The following is a 6,316-nucleotide window of genomic DNA, read 5'->3' as shown; positions in this document are numbered from 1 at the left end:
TGAGGCACTGTCTTTACTAGAGGGGGACACAGCCCCGTCACCCCAGGGCCTCCTAACCCAGGGAGACAGCCTCTGCCCTCGGGGAGCCCCAGTCTGAGAGAGGAGGCGGCCCTGGGGTGGGGACTCCACATCTGAGGGGACTGAGGAGGAAGTTGGTTACCGGGGGGCCGCAGCGCCCCATGAGGCTGGGGCAGCCCACGATTTGCAGTTCCCTGCAGCCTGGTTATTTTGGGGTGAGCAGGAGGAGCAGGAGACTTCCCGGACAAAAATAGCCTTCCCTGGGTGTCATTCCTGGAGACGTGCTCAGTGCCCAGTGGCATGCCTGTCACACGGCTACGTGCCTCGGGCCCCTCCCGGGCACGGTGGGCAGGGCCAGGATGGCAGTTGGGAGAGGGGGGCCCCGGGGGGAGCAGAGATGAGCCTTGTTTCCTTATCAGGACAGTGTAGGGACTCAGCTCCCGTCTCCAGGGCCACCCGAGGCTGCCCACCACTTTGGCCAAGTCCTCCTCCCTCGGGGGGCCGCCAGTCCCTCCCTCAGCTCTGCAAAGACCTCTGGCTCCACCTGCCTCCCCAGTGGTGTGGTCAGTGACTGCTCAAGGTCTAGGGCTCCCCCTCAGCCTGGGGCTCCCGAGGACAGGGCCGCATCTCCACCACCCTGTTTCTGACGGGGTGGGAAGAGAGTTGACAGGACCTGGGTCCCAGGGCCGACTGTGGCATCCCGCCCACAGACATGGCCCTCTATAGAGTAGCGCTGCGGTGTCCACAGATTCAGGTTCGAACCCCAGCCTGGTCACTTCCGGCCTCGCACACCTCAGGCCCTGTATCTCACCCCCCTGGGTCAGGAGGAAACAGCAGTTCCCCCCACCCCCCGCAGGCAGGCATTAGCTTAAATGAGATAATATGTGCCAGAGACTTGGCATGGTGCCTGTGGGGGTAATAGAAAGGCAGATCAAAGAAAGGTCTGGAGGGCCAACTCTCAGGCTGTCTGCGGGTTGGGCAGAGCCCTAGGCCCTGTGACCCTGGAGTCCAGGACCAGTATTGGCCCTGGAAGGCTTCAGAGTGACCCAGGTCACTGGCTGGGCCAGGGATCTCCTAGGAGACTTGCCTCCAATTCTAGGAACAGGGGACAGTGAAGGCTGGGTGAAGGCACTTTGCCGCTTCTTCAGCTCTGACCCCCCACCTCAGGCCACAGCTCCAGCTGGCTCTGGTCCCTGTCCCCTATCAACCCCCCTTCCCTCCCCTGTCCCCCCACTGTGGGGAGGAACCCAGATGCCTTGCACGTGTGACATCTGTCATGGTGTGTGACCCTTGTGAGCTGGGCAGGGGACCCAGGCCAGGCCCAGACAACATAAATACGTCCCAGAGTTTACACTGCAGGGGCCAGGAGTATACAGCAGTCGGTCGGCGGAGGCCCTGTTTATTCCCCGGGAGTTCATGGCCAGGGCGCCATAGGAGGAGGGCGGGGGACCCTCGGACAGTTGCAGCTGCATAGATGTCCATGTGCTAAGGACCCCAGACCCCAGGGAAGCCTGTGGGCCTCCCGGGCCACCCCGTCTTACCATGTCCCAGCTGTCCCATCCTGCCTCATGGATGATACCGCCGTGCACGTGGAGCCGAGTACAGAGCGGCCTCCCTAAGCCCATGGGTGGGTGGGCGCCCTCGGCTGTCCTCCCCTTGGCCCTCAGCCCTGTCCTGGGAGTCCAACTCAGACCCCAGTGCACGCTCTGGGCCAGGCCAAGCTGGGCCTAGTCTGGCTTAATCATTACTAATGCTGCCCCTGGAACTTGTCCAGGGTGCTGGACTTTTTTGAGAACTTCCTACCACCCAGCATCTTCCCTGCTGACTCTGAGGAGCGGGCTGGGCCAAACTGTCCATTGTCTGCCCCAGAGGGAGGAAGCCCAAAGGCTACACTGGCCCTGAGCCCTGCCCCGACATCTCTGTGGTGCTTGAGTTCAAGATTATTGACCAACAGTTCTGCTAGCCTCACGGTGGCCGGCACAGTGATCCATTTGACAGATGGGGAGAGTGAGGCAGAGTCACTCCACAGAGGTAGGGAAGTAACCCTCCCACAGGTGCTCAGCAAGTGACATCAGTGACATCTGACTTCCCTGCAGGGTCCTTCCCACCCACCTCTCACCTGGCAAGCAAGGATGCTATCCAGGAGAAGGCCAGAGTCACCCTCCTTCCCTGCAAAATGCTCTTGTTGGAAAGTGGGAGTGTGTCCATTGGTGTTTTCATCCATTGGCAGGACAAAGTTCTGTGCCAAACACAGGCAGGAGGGGGACTGATGATAATAATAATGACAGTAACTGTAGCTGGTGCAGAACTCATCTCCAAAGGGTCACTCACATGACCTTGAACCCAGCAGAGGAACAGTGTTCTTGGGATGATTGAACAGTGATAACAGCTAGTCCTAGGGGAAGGCTGGCTGAGGAGGGAGTGATGTGATGGGGCTGGGAGTGAGGTCAGGGCTGGAGGAGGTAGTGACAGTGGCAGTGGTGATGAAGATGAGACAGGAATTAGTGACAGAGGCCAGAACACCATTCACTTCCCACTCCCGACAGCCCTGGACCGCCCCGCCAGCATCACATACTCTTAATCCCGCGGCTGTCTTTCTTTGGGTGACCATTTTTACCCTCATTTTACAGATGATGACATTGAGCCACAAATTAGTCAAATCCTGCTTGTTTGAGGTCACAAGGTCACAAGGAAGCAGCAGAAAGCTGAGTGAGCCAGGCGCTCTGCCTTCAGGGCCAGGGTTCTCAGCTTCCTCCCATGGGGGTGAGGTCCAGGGCATCGCCTGTTCCCACAGTGGCCTCTGTGTGCGTGGCGGGGAGGAGCAGGCCTGGATGACAGAGGAAGCAGATCTAATCCTGGCCCTACCACCCATGTGCGGCATGACCTTCTCTGGGCGGTGGCCAAGGTAGATGTCAGCTGCCAGGTGACAGCAGGCCTGCCCGCAGAGCCAGTGGAGCCTGGCGGGAGCCACACACACCAAGGGGATGAAGTCAGGGGTGGGAAATAATCCTGGAGTCAGAGGCAGGCTTGCTTGGGGGGGACATTCCTGGAAAGTTCTGCTCTGATTGGCTTGAGGTGGAGGCTTCTGCAGAGGCCTTTCCAGTCAGGAGCGAGTTTATTAATAAACCCTGGGCCTGCCCCGCCCTCACCCCGCACCCCGGGGAGAGGCAGGGCTTGGGGAGGGGGCTCCTGCCCCCCAGGGGTGGTGAGTCCCACCAGCAGGGATCCCGGGGACTGTGCCTTTAGATCTAGGTAGGGGGTGCAAAGGCCCTGGACTCCCAGAATGCACTCTGCATCCCCTGAAGCTCCAGGGCTCCTCTGCTTCAATCATCGCCTTAGGGGACATGGCAAGCTGGTGGGTGGGTGCCTGTGGGGGCACAGGGGTGCAAGCCACATGGATGCCAGCACTCACTGCGGGGTGTGCAGATGTGAGCTCCTGAGAGGTTCTAAGGATGACGTTGGATTCCCAAGAACCCCCGAGGCTGTCTGGTGCAAGTTTTGCTGGGAGTTAGACCCGAGTCTCAGCTGCCAGTAAGCACACTCTCCATGTGCCCTTGTGAGGCCCTAGGTGGTGCGTGGGAGGCTGGAGGGGACGGCAGAGTGTGAGGGTGCGAAAGCCCTCCCAGCACCTCCTCTGCAGCTCATTAGCACCCCAAGCCTAAATGCACTTCCTCAGTTCCCCCACCCGCTAGCCCTGACCTCATTAGGCCCCTGCCCCTTTCCCAGAACAGTGGGGTTGGGCAGCAGGGACGACTCCTTGGCCCGCAGTGCAGGAACCCTGTCCCGAGGGTGGGGGAAGTGAAGCTAGGGGCACAGACTTAATATGGTGGAGGGGCTGGCCTGGAGGCTGTCATCTCCCATTACACCTGCCACCTCGCCCCCATCATATGACCCAGCTCCTGCTGGTAAGGCATGGGCAGAGAAAGAAGCACCTGGTCCCGAGCTTTGCTGGGGCCACCCTGCACTCTGTCCCTTCCATATATCCTCAAATGGTGCCTTTCACTCAGACTATCCTCCTGGGAAGAGGCAGGGTCCAGACCACGTGTGCTCAGTGTGGCTATGGCGTGGCTCAGCTGGGTGACCCTGAGCAAGAGTCTCCCCTCACTGATTCCAGCAGAGTCACCAAAGGGATGGCTTCTTTGGTTCCTACGCTTCCCTCCACCTCCCTGTCCCCAGAACCATGGTCCCTAACTGTGGCTCGCCTACCTATGAGGTGAGCCCTGGGCTCAGCTTAGGGTTAACCTTAAGGTAATAAGGAGCAGGGGCAGCCAGGGCCAGCAGCCCCCTCCTGGCCACTGCAGATCAGTGAGATCGCTATGAAGGACACATTCAAGGTCAGCTCCTCCTCTAATCCTCTCCTATAGAGAAATTCCTCCACGCCCCAGGGGGAGACAGCCATGCTCGCAGAGAGCCCCAGTCTGATGGAGCCAGCGTGCACTCACCCCCTGCTGAATTTCCTGTGTGACCCTGAGGTTTTACTCAGTTCCTCGAAGCCTCCGTTTTCCTGTCTGTGAAATGGTAACAGGCCACAGACCTCAAAGTGCTTGGTGCACGCCTGTTGGACCGGAAAAACTGAGTAGGAGGTCACTGTTCTTTTTCAGCTGGGCTTTTGATTTTGTTTTCAGAAAGAAACCACTGCATTTGGTGGTTAAGTGGGGAAGCGGGTTGCAGCTGGGTCCTGCTTGTGTCCTATTCCCACCCCAAAGAGCGGCCCCCAGAGGGTCAAGCTGCTGACATCCCTAATCTCTCTGGTGGCCCCAGGCTGGACTTAAACAGTCAACATAGGAAAGTCAGCCATAGGACAGGCCTAGGCCTGGGGACACCAGTGCAAAATGGGGACATGACAGGCCCTATAACACCCATGTCAGGCAGTTCACTCCAGGGATATGGAGAGAGTGGGAAAAGCAAGGTCGCTGTCACCAAGCCAGGTGCAGTGGCACATGTCTGTAATCCCAGCAGCTCAGGAGGCTGAGGCAGGAGGATCTCAGGTTCAAAGCCAGCCTCAGCAAATTAATGAGGCCCTAAGCAACTCAGTGAGACCCTGTCTCTAAATAAAATATTTAAAGGAGGGCGTGGCTCAGCGGTTAAGAGCCCCTGGGTTCAATCCCTGGTACCAAAAAAAATGTCCCTGTGGCAGATACCTGCCACCTTGCAACTCTTGTCTGTTGGCCTGAGGGAATTCAGCAGCCTCAGGCCTGGCTTCGTAGGACCCGAGGGACATACCCACTGAAGCTTGCACCCTGTGGTGCAGGAGGTGTGCGTGCACATGTGTATCCAGCCAGTCTCTGCTGAAGAGTGTCGTTTCCTCCCATCCACTGATCGGTGCCACAAGTTTGGCCCCAGGGACTGAGCCTCTCCCTGATCCAAGGAGTCAGACTTGAGTTGCAAATGCCCCCCAGAAAACACTGCCCAGTGGTTTTTAATCCTTGACTTCCCCAGGTTTTCATTTTTATTTCTTATGGAGGTATCAGATTTCTCCATCAAGTTGAGCAAACCTTAAGGGCGCAGTGGAGTGGATTTTTATGATGTATCCACCTATGTACCAAAATCCAACACGGGATTCCTCCAGCGCTCTCAGAGGCTTCCTGAGCTGGTCAGTCAATTCCAACCCCTGGGCCAGGGGACCACTGGGATTCCTTTTACCCCCATAGTTCTGTGTTACCTATTCTATTCTAAGTGGATCGTGGGTATGTGCCCTTTTGTGCCTGCCTCATGCTGCTCAACGCTGTCCCTGAGCTCATCCATGTTGCTCATGTCACCCTCTCTCCTCTTCCACTGCTGAGCAGCATTCCCTTGAGTGGATGCACCAGCATTTATGAATCTATTCTGCCATCGATGGACACTTGGGATTTTCCTATTTTTGACTAATATGATGAAAGCTGTGGCATTCTTCATACTTATCTTTTGCTGTACAGAAACATGACAACACAGCTTTAAGAGTAGATTTTGAGGGAGACGTCTGCTCAAAAAATCTGGGAAGATAAAGAGGGATTTTAAAATTACTAAGTGTTAGCCAGGCGTGGTGGTGCACACCTGGGATTCCAGCAACTCGGGAGGCTGAGGCAGGAGGAGAGCAAATTCAAGGCCAGCCTCAGCAACTTAGCAAGGACAGACGCAACTTAGTGAGACCCTGTCTCAAAATTAAAAAGAAAGAAAATTAAAAGGGCTGGGGATGTGTCTCAGTGGTAAAGTCCTCTGGCTTCAATGCCTAGTACCAAAAAAAAAAAAAAAAAAAAAAATTACTTTCTTTTTTTTTGGATCTGATGGACCATCGACAAGGGAAGGAGGATAGAGACAG

The 6,316-nt window shown here is 56.7% G+C and overlaps 1 long non-coding RNA gene across 1 annotated transcript; it reads right to left on the bottom strand.

Annotated features, from left to right (window-relative positions):
- Positions 1-2,766: 2,766 nt before the first annotated feature.
- On the bottom strand, positions 2,767-4,502 carry LOC113186857 (uncharacterized). The gene is made up of 3 exons (XR_003301341.2): positions 4,461-4,502; positions 3,431-3,601; positions 2,767-2,845 (listed from the first exon to the last, which is right to left on the bottom strand). It is a non-coding gene; the product is annotated as an uncharacterized LOC113186857 (long non-coding RNA).
- Positions 4,503-6,316: the final 1,814 nt, after the last annotated feature.

This window comes from Urocitellus parryii, chromosome 8, assembly GCF_045843805.1.
Source record: "Urocitellus parryii isolate mUroPar1 chromosome 8, mUroPar1.hap1, whole genome shotgun sequence".
Taxonomy (NCBI): Eukaryota; Metazoa; Chordata; class Mammalia; order Rodentia; family Sciuridae; genus Urocitellus; species Urocitellus parryii.
This window is presented reverse-complemented; position numbering and strand designations above follow the sequence as displayed.